Here is a 20,199-nt window from a genome sequence, read left to right as displayed (position 1 = left end):
TCCTCAGTTGAAAATCATATGCTACCATTATATGAGACGTTTAGTTGCAAAATCAGATACATCACTTTTTATTCGAAATGAGTTAATGTTATATTTCATATCTTCATATGATTCTACAACTGCTATAGCACTGTTATGCTCCAAAGCCAGATACATCACATGGATTTGTATGATGAAAGAATAGTATTGGTTGCAAATCCTTGGTTCCTAGCAAACTTTTTTCCTTCATACTGAAAAATTATGTTTTAGTGATGTATCTGATTTTGCAACTAAACGCCGCATATATAAATGCATTTCAAGTTATTTGTAACCAAAGGTCAAGATTTTGTAGGGCATATAGGCTATATGCATATTTAAGGGGTTAAGAATATTTCAGCTTTTAGCGCACATAAAAGCATATTTTATTATTTTTTGTAGCAATGTGGTGCTTAAACCAAGATTAAGATTATGGAAAACCGGAAAAAGGGAATACAGAAGAAACTCGGATATTGAAACACATTACAGCAGCTATAATTCATTTATTGCAATTTGACAATATCCAGACAGTGCACTGTTGACTAAACTCGACTTTCGCCACCTGTCAACAATAATATAGGCAAGATAATGCAATTTTCTGTGTTTTTTTTTTCTTACCAACGTGGCAAATCAGAACATTTATTACAGTGACAAGTCTTAGGAACTTCGACAGCGTGTAAAGTACATTGTATTTTAGAACAGCTTAGCTGCATCAATTAGTTATATCAACGATGTCTAACGAAAAAATGCTAGAAGTGTACTGCTTAAGCAGTGGATTGAAGGAGACGCAACTTTAGCGATTGATTACGTATAACAGAAAAATCATCAATAATAGTAAATTTCTATTTTTATTTATTTTCCATGTTGAATCTTTCGTACACTACTTTTAACACTTGAATATAAATAATTGATTAAACGGCGATCTTACTCGTGTTAATTGTGTAAGCATGTGCGGCTTACAGCTGTTTCGGTGCTTCTTCACACCATCCTCAGAGCCTACTAGATCTCGGCGCTATCTCAACTTCGCTGCCTGTTGTGTGGGTGCGTTCGTGTGATGAAGAGTTCTGTCAAATAGTGTGTGTGTTCTGAAATTGATGTGTGTTGAGAATTTGATTGGGGTGTGTTTTACTGTGTCTGTATATTTCATATTGTTCTAGTGTGTTGAGTTTTTGGTTTGTATGTGTAGAATTTCCATGTCTGTATTTATGTTATTGTATGTGTGGTTAGCATTAGTTATGTGTTCGGCATATGTAGATGTATTGTGTCCTCTGGTTATTGCTTTAATGTGTTCTTTGTATCGAGTTTGGAATGATCTACCTGTCTGTCCAACGTAGAAACTGTCGCAACTATTGCACACACTAGAACAATATGAAATATACAGACACGCTAAAACACACCCCAATCAAATTCTCAACACACAGATCAATTTCAGAACACACACATTATTTGACACAACTCTTCATCACACGAACGCACCCACACAACAGGCAGCGAAGTTGAGATAGCGCTGAGATCTAGTAGGCTCTGAGGATGGTGTCGAATAGCACCGAAACAGCTGTAAGCTGCACATGCTTACATAATTAACACGAGCAAGATCGCCATTTAATCAATTATTTATTTATTTATTTCCAATTTTAAGAGTGCATATTGGATTGTTTTTAATGCATATATCGTGGTTTTTAAGTGAATACGTGCAAACATAATTTACCGATTTTAGTGCATATGAATCCGCCTCATAATCATAACACTTCTGGTGTAATTAAGATTAAGTTTCCCTGTTACACTACAACCAAAATCTAAGACGGCAAAGTAATGTACAATTTCTATACTGTACGTGAGACAGGGAAACGTTTGGATCTATGATGCACGATTATGTTAAGCTGAAATATAATTCAAGAGTCTGAAACGTTGACTAACACTAATAAGAGTAGCAACGCGGGGCCCGCGGGACGCAGTTTCCTCATGTGTGACTTACGAGTATGTTCCTCGAGCCTGGCACGTTGTACACTTGGACTCTTTCCCTGCACAATGCGTTTCTCTGCGACAAATTGCTCCCATTCTAGAAGCGTCAGGCCAGGAACTTCTGGCTGTCTCCTTGTCTAGAGGATAATATTTTAACCTCTAGTTTAGATTAACAAGGGATTCTTATTTCGTGTAGTCATTTTGAGACATTCTTTCCAACTCAATGCCAGATGTCCAGTAAACATGGTTTCAAACAAGACAAGGAACTGTTGGTGACACAGAGGTGGACTCCCATTATAATACCATCTATTGTAGTATAAGTCCAACCCTCAACCTTTGAATACATTAATTACCTTCTCTGGTAGTTACCTCTTTTAGGAGTTTGCAAAATAAGAGCTTTTCTACGAATTCTCCATTCATATATGTTGCAAAAAACGATAAAACAGCTAAATTGACTACATTAATAGGCCGGTAAAGTTTAATTCCACATTACAGATATTAAATTAATGCCTGAGCGTTTACAACTTCAATTTCCAATAATGCACCACCTGTTAAAATTATTTAGTCTTTTGATGTTTTTTTCGGATCTGTGAAATATTTCCAACATCATGTCTAAATCTCTGTCCCCTTGAAGTAGTACGTATAGGGGATATAAAACGTGTTTAATAGTATTCTGATTTGTAGTTTATAGAAAATGTTTTTGCATTAATTTATAAACTTTGGATTTGTGCTTGGGGATATTTAAACTCCGCTTAAGAAACTAGTAACGAATAAATCATGAATTTCTAAACTGAAATACCTTTCCGTCTTTTAAAATAAAAGTTCATAAAATATTGATGATCATAATAATAATAATAATAACAATAATTCTTTTTTCTATTTTCTTTGTCGGTTTTACCTCCACTTTTTCGTCTTACACGTCACTGCGAGTAGGGGGAGGGAGAATCATTGATTCACTCACACACTCACAAGTGCGGGTCTCACTGGTTATGTGATTAGCATGGCACAGGGCCACCGTAGAGAGACATCCCAGGAAAATCACAAGACAACCGATAAACCCAGTTCCATTGCCCACGCCGGGAACCGAACCTCGGACGGCTTGGTGGGGAAGTGCACGCGCTATCCACATAGCCATAACGGCGGACCTTAATAATAATAATAATAATAATAATAATAATAATAATAATAATAATAATAATAAAACTTATAATTGAGGTTCTGACTGATATGTACATCTATCACCAGACAGTACATCTCACTTGACGATATGTGTCAGAGGAAGAACAATAAAATTGTTTGTATTCATCTGATGTCTAATTAGTAGAATATGTAGCTAGTCAGCGATGTATGCAACTGAAGGGTAAAGCCTACTTGCCTCATGAGTGATGTCTTGATGGTGTCACTTGTGGGATCCAGATCTGTCTTCGGACAATTAAAAACAATAATAATAATAATAATAATAATAATAATAATAATAATAATAATAATAATAATATAGTTCCCAGGTGGTAACAGGATTTTTTCTCGTTGCCAAACTTTCAGAACGGCCCCGAGGTTCACTCAGCCTCCTATAAAATTGAGTACCGGGTCTTTCCCGGGAGTAAAAGGCGGTCAGATCGTGGTGCCAACCACACCACCTCATTCTAGTGCCGAGGTCATGGAAAGCATGGAGCTCTACCTCCACGCCCCCCAAGCGCCTTCATGGCATGTTACGGGGATACCTTTACCTGTTTTTTTTTTAAATAATAATATAGTAGAAATGAGAAATGCAACAAGCAAAACAGCTAGCCATAGGCAAACCCGCTCATTCCTGGGGTGAGAGAAGTTGCCTATCTCGAAAGGGGCGTTGTTTTGAAGAAAGTTCAGTTGTTACCAGACTTGGAATTTTTAGATCCCAAAGACAAATGGGGTGCTTAAAATATATGCTACCGAGCGAGGTGGCTTAAATGGTAACGTTTGAGACTCCCATTCGGGAGATCCCAGGTTCAAACCCCGTCGCCTGCCAATCTCACTGAGGTTTTTCATGGTTTCCTTCAGTCACAATGGCAAATGCTGGATTGAAAATTTACATACCATGATTCATCACAGTCTCAGTCTCCAATATACTGTCCTCCCATCTCAATTTGATATTCAAAAATATAAGGTAACTTATAAGCAAAATATTTTGAGTGACTGGCTCAGAACTTAAATTTATTTCTGTAAAAGTGAAATAATAAATTTCCATGACCATTTTGTTAGATGTTCGGCTCTGAGTATTAAAACTGTCTCGTCTGTCGTCCGATAACAAGACGAATTCTCTTTTTAGCATCGACGATCAATGGCAATGAACGACACAAGTAAAGATGCAATAATAGTGGCAGTAGTATTTTATTTAATGATGCTTCAACAGACTGTACAGGTTATTCAGTGTCGAAGTTCAACGTGGAAAAGGAATGGGCGACGAAGTTAGCTCGAAAACTTCAATTAGGGCAAGCTTCCTTTACGAGACGTAAATCTAGGACACGGTACCCACAGTTTAGGAAACCATGTTAAGGAGTCTATAATTATTATTTTTAGTTGGTTATTTAACGCTGTATCAAATACTCGGTAATTTAGCATTGAGGAATTGGTGATAGCGAGATGATATTTGGCGAAATGAGGCCAAGGATTCGCCATAGATTACCTGACATTCGTCTTACGGCTGGGGAAAAATCTCGGAAAAACCCAACAAGATAATCAGCACAAGCGAGAATTGAACTCATGCCCGAGCGCAACTCCGGATCGGCAGGTAAGCGCTCAACGACTGAGTTACGCCGGTGGCTTTATTATTATTATTATTATTATTATTATTATTATTATTATTATTATTATGTTGTTGTTGTTGTTTCTACGCATGATGGTGATACAATTTCCTAGCTGCTACGCAAGCACTTCGATAGATTAAAAAATGATTACAAGACTGCAGTAATTATATAGTCGCAGCATTCATTTAATACCCAGACGGTGTCAAAGAGGACACTTTCATTTGAAGACATAAGATAAAAGTTTGTTTATTAATTGAAGGGTTCAGAACCATAGTGGGCCAAGCGCCATTTACTAAAACCGTAGAAAACAAGGGTCAAAATGAAGTTATCACCATAATTCAATGAAAACATATAGCAAGTAATATAAAGTATACACATTCAAACCAAATTATATGTCAATCTTCATTAAACTATGGTATTCACTTAACTTTAACCCTTGCTTTCTCCGTTTTTAATAAATGGCGCTTGGCCCACTATTGCTCTGAACTCTTCAATTAGAACTTCTCTAATGCCGATCCAATCACAAGGAGCGGTAACATATGTCTACCAATGATGAGTTAGTAATGTAGTTGACGTTCTCATATCTTCTCCACATGGAGTAAAAACCAATGTTATCGTATCTGAAGTTGATTGAAGACGACAAAAATGGTTAGCAACTTTAGTTTTAATTAAAAGTAGCCTAATCTTATACTTCAAAATTTATTAACTGTGGATGGTGGTGGTAGAAACGTATATATGTATGTATGTATGTATGTATTAACACTACAACTGGGTAGTCGGTATAGCTATAATTGTAACCAGGGATAATCTTTTTCAACGAAAATATGACAACACCGCTTGATGCGTGCAAAAACTATATTATATCCGACGCATAGCCTTCTGCCTGGGTATTAATTGGGCGCTCGGACTACACCAACTCTGACAGAAATGCATCGAAGCTCAATGAGATAAAACTGGATAAGTATAAGCTTCCACAATTACATAAGTAGTGTTTACAGCACCTGTATTACAAGTAACTGAGGAGATGGGTGGAATAACAGCGTCAATGCGAAAAATCGCTCTTGATAAAAATTGTATAGAAAAATTTAAATTGTTTGGAGCGAAATTTTTACATTTGTTAATAATTAATGTTATGTTAAGGGGTTATATACTGATCAGACTCAGGACTTCATAACGCATAATATTTAAGAAGAGCTATCTATGCAAGAAGTCTTAAGGGGTTAGGTACAGCTCACAGCAGTAAATTTTTTTTTTAAATATTCAAATTTTTTTCCCTCCATTACTGTATCTTGTACAATAATGAAAATTGGTACGTGTAAAACACTATCCTTCTGCTATATGAAAAAAAAAACATTTTTACGATTAAAAAAAGTATTTATATATTTTTTTTTAAATTCAAAGTTCACTGTGCAGTGATGAAGCGTTTCCCTCATAACTCATAAACTTGTTAACTTTTTCATGTTCTCTCTCTTTTATTTTATTGCTGAAACTCATGTTTACAATATCATGCTCTTTCAACAACATTCCTTAATAAACAATATCTAAAATTTGTATTAGATATTTGACCATTTTTAAGATGAATTTATTTTTATAAGACAATCTATCAAAGGTAGAGAAGTGATTTTGCATCATATTGTAGATATGACATGCATAAATACACACAAAAAAATTCATCATTGAATATTGGATACTTTTTGAGTTATGAGGGAAACGCTTCATCACTACACAGTGAACTTTGAATTTTGAAAAAAAAAAAAATATATATATATTTTTTTTTAAATCGTAAAAATATGTTTATCATATAGCAGAAGGATAGTGTTTTACACATACTAAATTTTCATTATTGTACAAGATACAGTAATGGAGGAAAAAAAAAGTTGAATATTTCCAAAATTTTCTCCTTTAAGCTGTACCTAACCCCTGAACCGCCTAATGCTCTTATTGCACCCAACTTCTCTATTATGCTGCGTATAAATTTCTCCAAATAATTGGTAAAAGTAACTATTTTCACTGTATCACGCATGCACAAAATGCGACGAATTTTTACTGCATATTTAATCAGAACTAGCTGTCTTGCTCTCAGTCCTTACTGCTGAGGTGACATTCTGTCGTAAGATTTAAGAAACTGAATCCCTGAGATTTTCCTATGTATTTAATAATTATGTGCGTCAGGCTTCGCCTATATTGATTAAGCCTAAAGAAATTATCTCATTCCGACTCACTTTCGGTTCTCGACTGATTTTATTCACGGCTTCACTTGGCATGTTATCAGCGGAGTCTGGCGGCACGCGTTGACTCATCTTGAAAACACGACGTACTGTCAATATCAGCATATCTGGATCTCGTGATGGTTTGTTAGGAACACGTGAGCTTAGGTTGTTCGTTTGCGCATATATAACTCGATTTCGACTGAATGGATTTTGGCGAATTTTAATTTCCACTTATCATAATCCACGCGAAAAGGATGGAGCTTGTGAAGTGGACAGAGTAAGAAACGAAACTATGTTGTAAGGAGTGGATGAAGAAAGAATGATGCTGAAACTGATCAGAAAGAGGGAAAGGAATTGGCTGGGTCTGGCTGAGAAGAAACCTACTGAAGAATGCACTAGACGGAATGGTTAACGAGAGAAGAGCTCGGGGCAGAAGAAGATACCAGATGATAGACGATATTAAGATATATGGATCATATGCGGAGATAAAATGTAAGGCGAAAATAGGACAGACTGGAGAATGCTGGACTTGCAGTGAAAGACCTGCCTTGGGCAGAACACCGTGAATGAATAAATAATCCACGCCACAGATCAAGTTTACGATGTTCCGGTTTCAAATAGTTAATATTCCTTTTGAATTAAACATAATTTTAAGTTATAATTTAAATCATATATAATCATCGTCATCATATATAGAACATGTAAGTTCTATTCTCGTTACAATTATTTAATATTCCTTGTCCTTAAAATGAACTACTAAAATCATCGTTATAATCATTATATTATATTAACAACTAGCCATTGAGCTTCTGATAATACCTAATAAAGGCTTACAAGTATTATGAAGAAGAATGGAAGAACAGAGAAAAATTCTCTCCGAATCTGGGTTCTCAGCCGGAGAGAACTGAAGGGTTCAGAACCATAGTGGGCCAAGCACCATTTCTAAAATCGTATAAAACAAGGGTTAAAATGAAGTTATTACCATAATTCAATGGAAACTATAATAGGAAAATCTTTGCACAAACACTTCAGAAAGAGATGGAGATCTGAGGACAGTGACTTAGTCTACCTCTATTGAAAGTTGAAAAACAATGCGAAACCCTTATTAAGTTTTATGGTTTTCCAAGAAAACTTCCACGTTGTTGTCAGTTCATCTTCCTCGGATATGAAATACATACTTTTCTGGGATTCGGCCCCCTCATCCCTTTTAAAATAGCCATGTATACTCTGTGTGCAAGTGAGAGCGTAACTACCTTATTCTCTTTCTAAAATCTGGTAATTCGATTACAATAGGGGCCAGTCTTCTGTTTCGACCGCTTTAGTTCTGCAGTTGCAGTTTCTGTACTGAGTTTGTATATGAAAGTTGTGTGTTTAGTTTGATAAAGAAAAACATCACTTTTCTGTGGTTTGTGAAAAGTGTAAACTCCATTATGTCATATGAGAATTTGAGAGGTAAACTCGGTGAAACGTTTGGATTTAAATTGAACGATCGTGGAGAAGTGCTTGACAGAAAAAAAGTTTTTTCGTGTTTAGTGATGGAAGAAACATTGTTACTAAACGTAGAGCGGTACTTAATTCGGAGCACGTGAATGCACTCGCATTTTTAAAATCATGGATGAAACAGTATTAACTAGGTGAGTCTTCATACTTTCTGTTATTTATGTTTGTCTAAAAAATTCCCGGAGAAATTGACACAATAAATTATAAGCCCCATAATAAATGTTAGTAAGTAATTAAAATAGTTGTTTTGTAATATAACGATAGAATATATACAGATATAGTCTACAAGATTTAATACTTATGCTTATCACTGAACACAAGTTAAATTTAACAATAATTGTGTATTACAGTATATTAAAACATTTTTCAACTCGATTAATCTATCGATTACTCGATTAAACTCCGAAAGAAAATTTATCATTTTCGTAGCATATTTTAATACCAGTATAGCTACATTTTAAAATCGAATTAAGGTTCGGTACTTCGATCCTCTGTTATGAATTCGGGTGGCGCCTGGCTGGGTTACAGGCGCGGTGCCAGATGTGTAGGGAAAAGATGTCGAGAAACACCACGTGTATAGTGCTTTAAATCCCTCTTTTGTTGCTGAGAGTAGAGTGGGGAGTCGATAGATGGGTAGGATAATAAATTTCATAAAATATCAGTACTGGGAGAAAAAGTGAAATTCGATTGTCGGTGTCATTTCCAAACTCTGAGATTTTAAGCTATAGTGTGATACGCAGTTCGTTTGAATTTTATTTTGTCTTCTGTCTCTTTTGGAGGACCACAAGGGCAGACCTCGAGGACCACAGGTGGTCCGCGGACCATAGTTTGAGAAACGCTGATCTAGAGTATGGTAAGATGGATTGAAAATAATACAACTTCAAGAAACAAATTACGTAACTTTTTATTTCTGCATACTTTATTAATTTTATCTTTCTGTATAATTATTTAGCTTATAATATAGCACAAGATTTTCGGAATTTGCACAAATATAATTTTTCATTTGTGCATTTTTGCGACAATTACTTATTTTCTAGCTTAAACCCTGATGTAAATACTTTGTTCACGCTAAAACCAACATAATTTTCAGCCCTGACATACTTCTTTCGGTGTATGGAACTCATAGCTGGAATCCAGTACGATTCCGGAAAACCTAAATCGTATAGGAAACCTAAACTGAGAAAAATTTTATTTCACAAGTATCAACCACGGCTTATTTGAAGCCGTTTTCATAAGTGAAAATGCCGTTCTCTCCCGAAACATGTCAGAATTGTGACAATGTGCCATAATCATCTCTCCGAACGGCGGGAGAATCGGTTCGTTGGCAGGGAACACCATTTTAGTGTAGTGTGAGCAGGGATATCGAAGGGGAGGAACTATTTCGTAATTAAAATAGTTGTTTTGTAATATAACGATACAATATATACAGATATACAACATATAATACTTATGCTTATCAATGAACACAAGTTAAATTTAATAATAATTGTGTAGTACAGTATATTTAAAAATTTTCAACTCGATTAAAAATCGATTAATTTATTGATTAATCGATTAAATTCAAATAGTTAATCGATTAAATATTTTAATCGATCAACAGCATTAATTTTAATGTGATGTAAATTCAGCAGTAATTGATTCTAAACATACCTACATCTAATGATTTACTTCCGTAAGCATATTATCTAGAGTATGGTAAGATGGATTGAAAATAATACAACTCCAAGAAACAAATTACGTAATTTTTTATTTCTGCATACTTTTATTAATTTTATCTTTCTGTATAATTATTTAGCTTATAATATGGCACAAGATTTTCGGAATTTGCAAAAATACAATTTTTCATTTGTACATTTTTGCGACAATTACTTATTTTCTAGCTTAAATCCTGGCGTAAATACTTTATTTTCCATTTTGTTATATTCTACCTTACGTTTTCCATATTAACCATTTGTACTAAATGAGTTGCTTTTACTATATTCCAATGTATTTTACTTTCTTTTTTCTATTATGATATTATTTTCGTGTTGTTTACTGTCGATTTTATTATGCTATTATTATTATTATTATTATTATTATTATTATTATTATTATTATTATTTTGTAATATGTTAGTATTCTGTTCTTTAACCTTTTGTTAAATTTTAACTGCTTATATACTTTGTGACCTGGTAGAGTGTAAGAGAAGGCCCTATGGCCTTAACTCTGCAAGTATAAATAAAGAATTATTATTATTATTATTATTATTATTATTATTATTATTATTATTATTTATTAACGCTAAAACCAACATCATTTTCAGCCCTGATATACTTCATTCGGGGTATGGAAACTCATAGCTGGAATCCAGTACGATTCCGGAAAATCCAAATCGTATAGGAAACCTAAACTAAGAAGAATTTTATTTCAGAAGTGTCAGCCACGGCTTATTCATAAGTGAAAATGCCGTTCTCTCCCGAAACATGTCAGAATTGTGACAATGTGCCATAATCATCTCTCGAACGGCGGCAGAATCGGTTCGTTGGCAGGGAGCACCATTTTAGTGTAGTGTGAGCAGGGATATCGAGGGGGAGGAACTATTTTGGTGTCCGGATAATTCGAGAGGTCGGGAGGGGGAGGGCGGAGGGTTAGACGACGGCGAGAGTCTTCTGGAGTGGCTCAGAGTCGCCGTAGCCTCCGCGGACTCCACATTCCAACCTACAAGCACCAGGCGCTTCGGCCCGTTTCTTACACGAGACAGTGTGAGTATAGTGACCGTGTGGTGGGTGACGCAAGCAAGTAAGTGCGAGTGAGTGCTGCACGCGGATTACGCGACTGAAATTCTGCGATCCTCAATCCCTTCGCACCCTAAATCGCAAGACGCGAAAAGTGTTCCTTACAGACAGTGGAAAGAACAGGATAATCTCTATGCTATTTATTTCCTCTCATAGTTACATAACGTCTAATTTTTCTGAGAGACGTAATGACAGAAGAGAAATAACACTTCCTCGTCGTGTATAGTTATTTTATATTATAGATACCTTATGCTTCAAACGAAATGTGAAGTCAGCGTTCCTCAAACTATGGTCCGCAGACCACTACTGATCCTCGAAACGTAGCATGTGGGCCGTAATATAAAACTACTATTTATCAAAACATTAATTGGAAGATATATTGTAATTAATTAACTTAAGATGTAACTTCTCAATGAAACAAGTAACTCAAAGTAGAGTAAAGGTTGGTAATATTATGGTATGAGTGTTACTGTGATAGTTATCTTTGAGAATTTATTACAATTTTACTGAGCGAGAGGAAGATCGGTTTTTAGCGTCAACGTATTAAGGCAATGTTCGTGGACAAGTTTCTGCACAAAACCGGTCCTTCTCTCGCTCAGTAAAATTGTAATAAATTCTCAAAAAGTACTATCACATTATTACCAACCTTTATCCTATATATGCCTGTGTGAGGAATTATTAGGATTTTTTAATTTATAAAAGTGTATTATAACTTAGTTTCGGTGGTTTGTAAATTTTTAAAAATTGTTTAAACTTGTTTTTATTTAAAAACTTTTGATACACGTTGGTGTGAGTGTTAGTAAGGATGGACGATTGACGAACCAATATCACTTACACCACTCTTCCTCTACCCGTTAGATCAGTGTTTTTTTTTTTACCTGGGATGAACACATCTCTGCTGGCACAAGGCACTTATGAGGAGTCATTCCAGAGTTCTTTTTAGAAATAACTTGAATTAATAACAGAAAATTATAGGCTATAATGAAACATATTTAGGAATTGATATTTATCTTACCGCAGTCTTGAAAATCACTATTAGTTTTTCAACGGAACAACTTTGTAGTTTTTTTAACGTGCAAAAATTGGTAAAATAAGCTTATAAATTAATGTCTCTTTCAAACTAAACAAAAGGAAATGAAAGATCCATAAAAAATGAAAAGGACCGGACAAAAAAAAAACAGCAGGCGATTCATTAAAGAAAAAAGTTTCTTTTCAATGACAATGAGAAGTTGATGTATATTACCTGGGTGTTCGGTTTGTGATAATATTAGGCTCTGTAGATATTACTTTTTCTGTTTTGCAAGTTCCTAGCTTAGTGAAAAGAATTTTTATATTGCTGGATGGACACAGATGATTTTTTTTAATCTGTACTCAAGATAGGCTAAAACGGACACATACTTAAATAGGATTGTGTTGAAATAATAACGAATTTTATAATAATGTGTGCTTATTTGAAATATTTATTGCTTAAAAATTATGGTTTATTTAAAGACGCTCGCAACTGCAGAGGTTATATCAGCGTCGCCATGTGCCGGAATTTTTGTCCCGCAAAAGTTCTTTTACATGCCAGTAAATCTACTGACATGTGCCTGTCGCATTTAAACACACTTAAATGCCATCGACCTCGGCCGGAATCGAACCCGCAACCTCGAATACAGAAGGCCAAGCTATACCAACTACGCTACGGGGGCATATATATATATATATTTATTGTTAGCATTTTATAATTATAAATGATTTTGGGAAGAGACTACACTGTTCTATTCTTTAGCATTTCCATTTAAAATAATCAAGAACAAGAAATGTTAAGTTCTTTTTATCAAATCGTAACTTTACACAATTTTTCTATAAGTAAGTTTATTTATAATATGCGAAGGTCTTACTTTTCAAGCTTTTAATTCCCAGGAAAGTGGCAAATACTGGACAAGAAGAAAGTCTATATACAGGCACAAGGGAAGTTACGCAGATAAAGTATGTCTAGAACTACATCAGCTCCTAGGTTATTTAGCGTCGATAAAAATTGGTAATAGAGAGATATCTGATGAGATGAGTCTGAGGATTGGCCATGGGATTTCCTGATATTCGCCTTTTAATTAGGGAAAACCTCGGAGAGAAACCAACCAGAGAATCAGTCCAAACAGGGATCGGAATTAAGCCCAGGTGAAGCGGCGAACTAGCAGCCTAATATGTTCACGACTACACATTTCACGAAATTCTTTATTAGTAACATTAAATTGCCTAACAACATAGCAAAAGTTATTTAGTTGGAACAAGTTAATTAGGTAAGGTTTTTCCGGGGTTTTCCCTCAACCCATTAAGAGCAAATGCTGGGTAACTTTCGGCGCTGAACCCTGATTTCATTTCCCTGGCATTATCACTTTCATTTCACTCAGCCGCTATCAGACGCTAGATAGCCAACGCAGTTGATAAAGCGACGTAAAATAACCCAAATTTAAAGAAAAATGATATGAGTGTGAAGCCTTGTCTCTCTCTCAAAGACTGAAGGTTCTCACTGCACCGACTCTACGCTACATAAATCTCACTACATGTAGCCTCTATCCGATTTTGAAAACAGAGAGACTTAACAATAAACTCTGAAAAGAGTGTAAAAGCTAATGATGAATGGAAAGGACATTTATTCAAGAAAATAAATTATCTGCGCTGAATTTTAAAACACGAGACAGACATTCTACATGTTTAAGGATATTAAAATTTACTACGGAGAATATCGTATATGTTCTTTGAAATAACCACGTCTTATTCTACTTATATTTCTGTTGTTTAATAATATGTAGTTATAACCTTTAAGTGTTTTACATAACCGTATCTCTATATCACCGGTATTACGCCACTTCGGAACAGAGCCATGCTGAAACTCGCAATCACTGCCTGTGAATCACGTATTCACCAACGTCACAAGGAAAGCATCGCCAAACGAATGCAGGTTTTGAGACTACCAAACAGTTCCCCACATAGGCATCGGAATTAATGTTAGTTTCTTTTGGCACGATATTCAAGAACTCTTCTGAGTCCCAGAAAATCGCTTGACGTTCCCTACACAAGACGGAGATTTGAGTTTCTTCTTCCTACGAAAGTTAATGCAATGCCACTCCATCAATAGACGAAATATTTTCTCGGCTGTTGAAATATTATCTCCATTTATTTTCTTGTACCTACTGGTTACCATATTCATTAAAACTTCAAGCTCTTTGTCTTATGACTGTGCTAAGATGATTCCCATCAAACGATGTCCTACAATTATTTTGAAATCACACAATCACCAGCCACCACGTAATGCATCCTCTGCGCTCTTTGTATTTTCACTAAAAGAAGTGGATCTTAGTGATATGAACAGGAGGAATGTTAAGCACGACTTGAGACTTCCACGCTGTTTAACCTGGTGCGAGATTCTTAGGTATTTTCACCGTGTTATAGATAAAAAGACATCCAAGCTACATATTGTTTCCATCAGATAAGGCAGAGAAAGGCAGAATCTGTATATTGGATCCATTAGCAAGAGCTACTAACTGATCCAATCCTAGGTAACAGTTCTTGTAACGGACCCAACAGATAGGTTTTCCCTTCCCTACCTTCCCCGATGATGAAGCCGATATGGAACTTAGAAGATTGGATGTATCTGCATCTATGGCACGGTGCAAATACCCAAAACATAACACTTTGTAAGAATATTGTGTAATTGGAGTTTTCAGAATCCATTTAATTTTTAACTGTGTTGGTATTGAATACTTTTTCGTAGATCACTGATTTTATTGTAACTTTTCAATGTCACCTAGCTGCCCGGTCAAGGCTAGTCCTGCCGATAGGTTCCCCCACTCCCTCTCCGGACACATTAAATAGGAAAAGCTTCCTTTACTGTCTGTAGACAATAGAGTGATCGGCACTCAGATACATACAAGATTGCTATAACCTATTACAGGGGTAAGTAATGTTCACATCTCCTAATTGTGAAATATTCTCATGAGTGAACTGCGTAATGAGGACAATTCACGTGTGGGAACATAAAAACAAATAGTGAACGTGCTCTTATACCCATCTGTACGTGTTCACGTAGGAACAATTCAACTATGTGTGAATGTATTTCAATCACATTTGATGTTCGAGAATTTTGGTGCCGAATTAGAGAAGTTGTTACAGCGACTCTGTAAGAGCTGAAAAGCATGCTACACGCTAGAAGACTGTGAGATCAATTCAACTTCACATCAAATCAGGACAAACTGTCATTTGCAGAGATATCTTTTATCTTTTTCTAGAAAAGGTCTGCTTGTTCCTTTGGTGTCGTAACGTAACCGATGTCAGCGTGAACGCCAGCTAGTCCGTGTTTACCGAAACTTGTTCCTCAGAACATTCGCCGTACGGGTCCTCAAGAAGGTTGCAGGATACAGCAGTTTCTGTTGTTACCTTCCCAGTGATAAGGATTGATATAAACTATGAAGAAATTACATCCCATTGACACAGAAAATATATCACAAACTGTAGATCTCTGGGAATTGAACTCGGGTCTCTAGAATAGAAAGTTGACGATTTATCGACTGAATATTAATTAAAATCAGACAACTTAATATGTAGAAGAGTTTATTTAATCTTAAGTCACACGAAAACTCAGTTCAAACAGTTTATTTGTTCCGTTCATAGCAACAGATTTTCATAGGCAAAATGTTGTTGCAATTAATCCAAGAAAGCATTCGTACATTTTAGAGCGAATTTCTAAACTCTAAAAAATTAACTGCCAGTAGATCACAGAATATAGTATGAAAACGCTAACAATTAGAAAGTAACACGCTTCATTAATTTTATTATAAACTGCCTGCTCAAGAGTGGAATCATTTCCATCGTTCATTATATTTAATTTTTTTAACCAACTTTTGGACGCAAATTCTAAATGTTTTCTCGATTTAATTTGATATCAGAGGTAGACTAGTGAATTTTCCAACGTTATACATTCTTGCTAGAGAAGATCCACTTTCTTTTTCTGCTAAATGGCACATTTAAAAAATAATGGATTAAAAATTCAAACTGAGAGGATGTTGGTTAGATTATTTGATGTCTCGGATGACTGACGTTCGTATAATCGACGTTCGACTGTATTATTTTGACATAAAATGTCAACGTATATGCCTAACTTGGAGTCAGGCCACAAAGGGAAACACTGAAGGAGGAGAGTTCGATCCGGGGCTGCGGACTGAATTCGGCGTAGCTCAGTGGTCAGAGCGCTTGGTATGGAGAACCAAGGACCCGGGTTCGATCCCCGGCGCTGAAGCGAATTTTTTTGCTCAAATATTAATTGTCAATATTACAGATATTATTCTGTAGGACAAATTAATAAAATCTTTAATGTATTATTTTTAGTTAGATGCGTTAGTAAGATGTAGATTTTAAAATTGAAACATTCCAAGGGTTAAGTGGCACAGTAAGAAAAACTCTATATGGCAAAGCGAGTATTGAAACAATTTTATAAAGTTATGGAGTTTCCACAATTCTTTATGGACCAAAATGCTGGACCCTGACAAAACAACAAAAAACAGATAATACAGACTGCAGAAATGAAATTTTTAAGATCAATTTTAGGATTTACAAGAGCAGATCAAATAAACAATAATGATATTAGACAAAGATTGAATGTAAATAGCCTTGTGGATAAATTCGAAAGCATCAACAGAAATGGTTGCACCACGTAGAAAGAATGGATAATAATAGACTTCCTAAACAACTATACAAATATAGAGCAATAGGGAAGAGAGACGAGGACGACCACAGACAAGATGGAAAGACTAATTCTGAAAGGAATCCTTGAAGACGGAACAGTCTAAAAAGACATCCTTGAAGTTGAAGTTGATGATGGTGATGATGATGATGATGCATCCAGTCTATAACAAACAGTTTCAGTAGGCCTATGCAGTAACACTTCACCACAGATACATAGCTATACTTTTCTATTTTCAAACAGCTTTTCCAAAGAAACCGTTTTGCTTACAAATATGTTCTACATATTTGTAGTAAAACGACCATACGGAATTTAATGGGACCTCAAAGAATAAAACTGTACTTATACAAACGAAAAATCACGTTCTTTCCGTTTACCATTGCATGAGGTGGAGATTTTAGCCAATTTGTAATTCGCATGTCATCGAAAAGTAAACTGTCCTAAAAATGACGAACTTTCAATCGCAATTCTATGCGTGATGTTTATTATAGTTTTCACTTTTTTTTAACAAACGAAACAGGAAGTAGTTCTATAGACGAGAGGAAAGTACAAGATAAATGGGTAGTGAGTACAGTGTAGACGTATTGAAGGAAACAGAAACAACTTATTGAGATTTGTCGTGCAAAATGTCGTCTGCTAGCGACAAATTGGCAACATGATCTCGGAGACAAAACTTACCTTGCCAGACCATGTGAGCTATTTTGCCTTGCAGGTAATTAATCAATAATTCATACATTATTAAATTTGACTCATATTACAGTTAAATTATACACAAACCTTTCGTAATACCCGTGCTTAAATTGGTGACGACCTTACCAAACTTTGAACCTGGGTCAAACAATATCGGCTGTAGATGTAAACTTAAACTGTTTCAGAAACTAGAAACAAGTATAGTTAGCTCAATTAAACGACTCGCTAAGCATTGCAAAGCTTGCGTTCGATCTCGAAAGTCGTCCGTGAATGTCGAGTGTTTATCATACCCACATATAGAGCGATCAAAGTTTATAGCATGACTTCCTTCGAAAGATAAGTGAAAACGAGGATCCCGTATAGTATTTTAGCGGCATGAGAAAAAACAATCTCTGAATGAAAGAACACCAAACAAAATTCACTGATCAGTATGTATCTGCTTTGAGAATACATATATCTGCAAATCAACATCTTAATTAAAATTGCTACTTGTTCTGCAGAAAAACGTTTCGTGAGATTACAGAGGCATTTAACAAACAGAGTGGGAAAAATGTGAGGTCGGATATAATGATTAATGAACTAACAGACTTCAGTACATCCGGGTTGCAGAGGAGATGGGTCCTCAAAGAAAGAAATAAACTATAGTTCCTATACAGACAAACATAAAAGGCCAACAAAGATACAAATTCTTTTCAAGCCAAATAAGTATATTTATTAAAAACAGCAACTGGAATGTGACATATAAATTTGAAGCTATGTTTTTTTTTAATTTTTATTGGGTTATTTTACGACGCTGTATCAACATCTCAAGGTTATTTAACGTCTGAATGAAATGAGGGCGATATTGCTGGTGAAATGAGTCCGGGGTCCAGCATCGACAGTTATCCAGCATTTGCTCGTATTGAGTTGAGAGAAAAACCCGGAATAAATCTCAACCAACTAACTTGTCCCGACCGGGATTCGAACCCCGACAACCTGGTTTCGCGGTCAGACGCGCTAACCGTTACTTCATATGTAGCCATGTTCCCCGCAATTTATTATTTTATAAGCGTCCAGTACGTAGTACGTACCATTCACTCTTGAAAAATCTGTTTATATGTTAGAATTATATGGGAAGCAGAGGTGAAAGATCATCCAACCTGTACAGGAGTAACGCGTGGTCAGCAGTATGATCTCCCGAGCCGTTACAGCTGACGTACGAAACCGGATTATGATACCCAATGTAGTTCCCAGTACCTCGCGATGCTGGTGGGCACGAATCCCATACACTGGATGAAAGTTCATGAGACAATTTACTTCCTCCATGAAGAGACGAACCAGGTCAGGGATAGTACATACAAGGCATGACGCCTTAGATTACGCTGCAACGACACGGAACACTTCACAGGGGCGCAACTACAGGGTCACTGGACAGGCAAATATCCAGGAGCCTACAAGGTGAAGGGAGCCCAACCGTTACCGTTACCGATATTATTATTATTATTATTATTATTATTATTATTATTATTATATTTTGGTTCTATTCATTTATTGCCGCTTTAGCTCCTGGATCATATCGCGACTATCTGTAGTTTACTGTTGGAAATGCATCCTGCCTGGGAAGGAAACGTTTTTTTGTTTCTTATTCAAATTTATTCCCAATACTTTTCGATTGCAGCGATATTTTATTACTTAATTAACTTATTATTCCCAGAACATGAATTTTACCAGCTTATTTTCTAATGGCTTTCGAAATGGGCTACGTCAGCAGTCGAAACTACAACAATTTCAATAGATTACTCGCTATTTCGTGAATGCGGGCGTGGCATGCGCAGTGGCTCATTTCGGGGACTTTGATTATTCCGTCGGTCCGGTTTTTTTTTTTTTGCCACTACTGTACACAATGCAAGTAATAAATAGGCTGACTCTAAGATTTCTGACATGAAATATTAATATTAAACAAAATTTTAGTGACTTGATCTCCTGCAGGAGTTCGCAGACACATACTGTATATAATTTTTGCGGGAAATTTTAATTAAGGACTCGGCACTTAGTAATGACAATCCAAAAAGGACAACAATAATTTAACTAGCCCCCCCCCCTGTTTTTAAGTGAAAAATCATTTTCTTTCACCCAATTTTCCGGAAGTTTGTACAGCTTTGATGTTGTTTCTAACCATTCCTTTTATAACTGCCAGTGCGGGGCGTTCATTTTTAAATTTAAAATAATAAAATGTTACCTGAGAAGCACCATGCATCAGGAAAAAACTGAAAGACTTAGCATTTCTATACATCGATCACTCTGTGACTAGGAAACTGGACTTCGAAGAAGTAACAGATAATTTTTTCGAGGTCAAAGCAAGAATGAACGAATTTTAATATATGAAAAATATTATACGTACTTACTTACTGGCTTTTAAGGAACCCGGAGGTTCACTGCCGCCCTCACATAAGCCCGCCATTGGTCCCTGTCCTGAGAAAGATTAATCCATTCTCTTATTTGAAGGATTCGTAACAAGCTGTTTTTTTACGGTGATGGGTTGTTAGCCCTTCGCCCAACCCCCA

General features: G+C 35.8%; 1 protein-coding gene and 1 non-coding gene across 2 annotated transcripts in view; both read left to right on the top strand.

Annotated features, from left to right (window-relative positions):
- up (Troponin T, skeletal muscle) overlaps nucleotides 1–20,199 on the top strand; it is a 108,122-nt gene that overhangs the window by 28,690 nt on the left and 59,233 nt on the right. The window lies entirely within an intron of this gene.
- TRNAS-GGA (transfer RNA serine (anticodon GGA)) lies at nucleotides 16,450–16,522 on the top strand. Its single transcript has one exon. It is a non-coding gene; the product is annotated as a tRNA-Ser (tRNA).

Source organism: Periplaneta americana, chromosome 11 (genome assembly GCF_040183065.1).
Source record: "Periplaneta americana isolate PAMFEO1 chromosome 11, P.americana_PAMFEO1_priV1, whole genome shotgun sequence".
NCBI classification, from domain to species: Eukaryota; Metazoa; Arthropoda; class Insecta; order Blattodea; family Blattidae; genus Periplaneta; species Periplaneta americana.
Note: the sequence above shows the minus strand (reverse complement) of the source record. Positions and strands in the feature narration are given on the sequence as shown.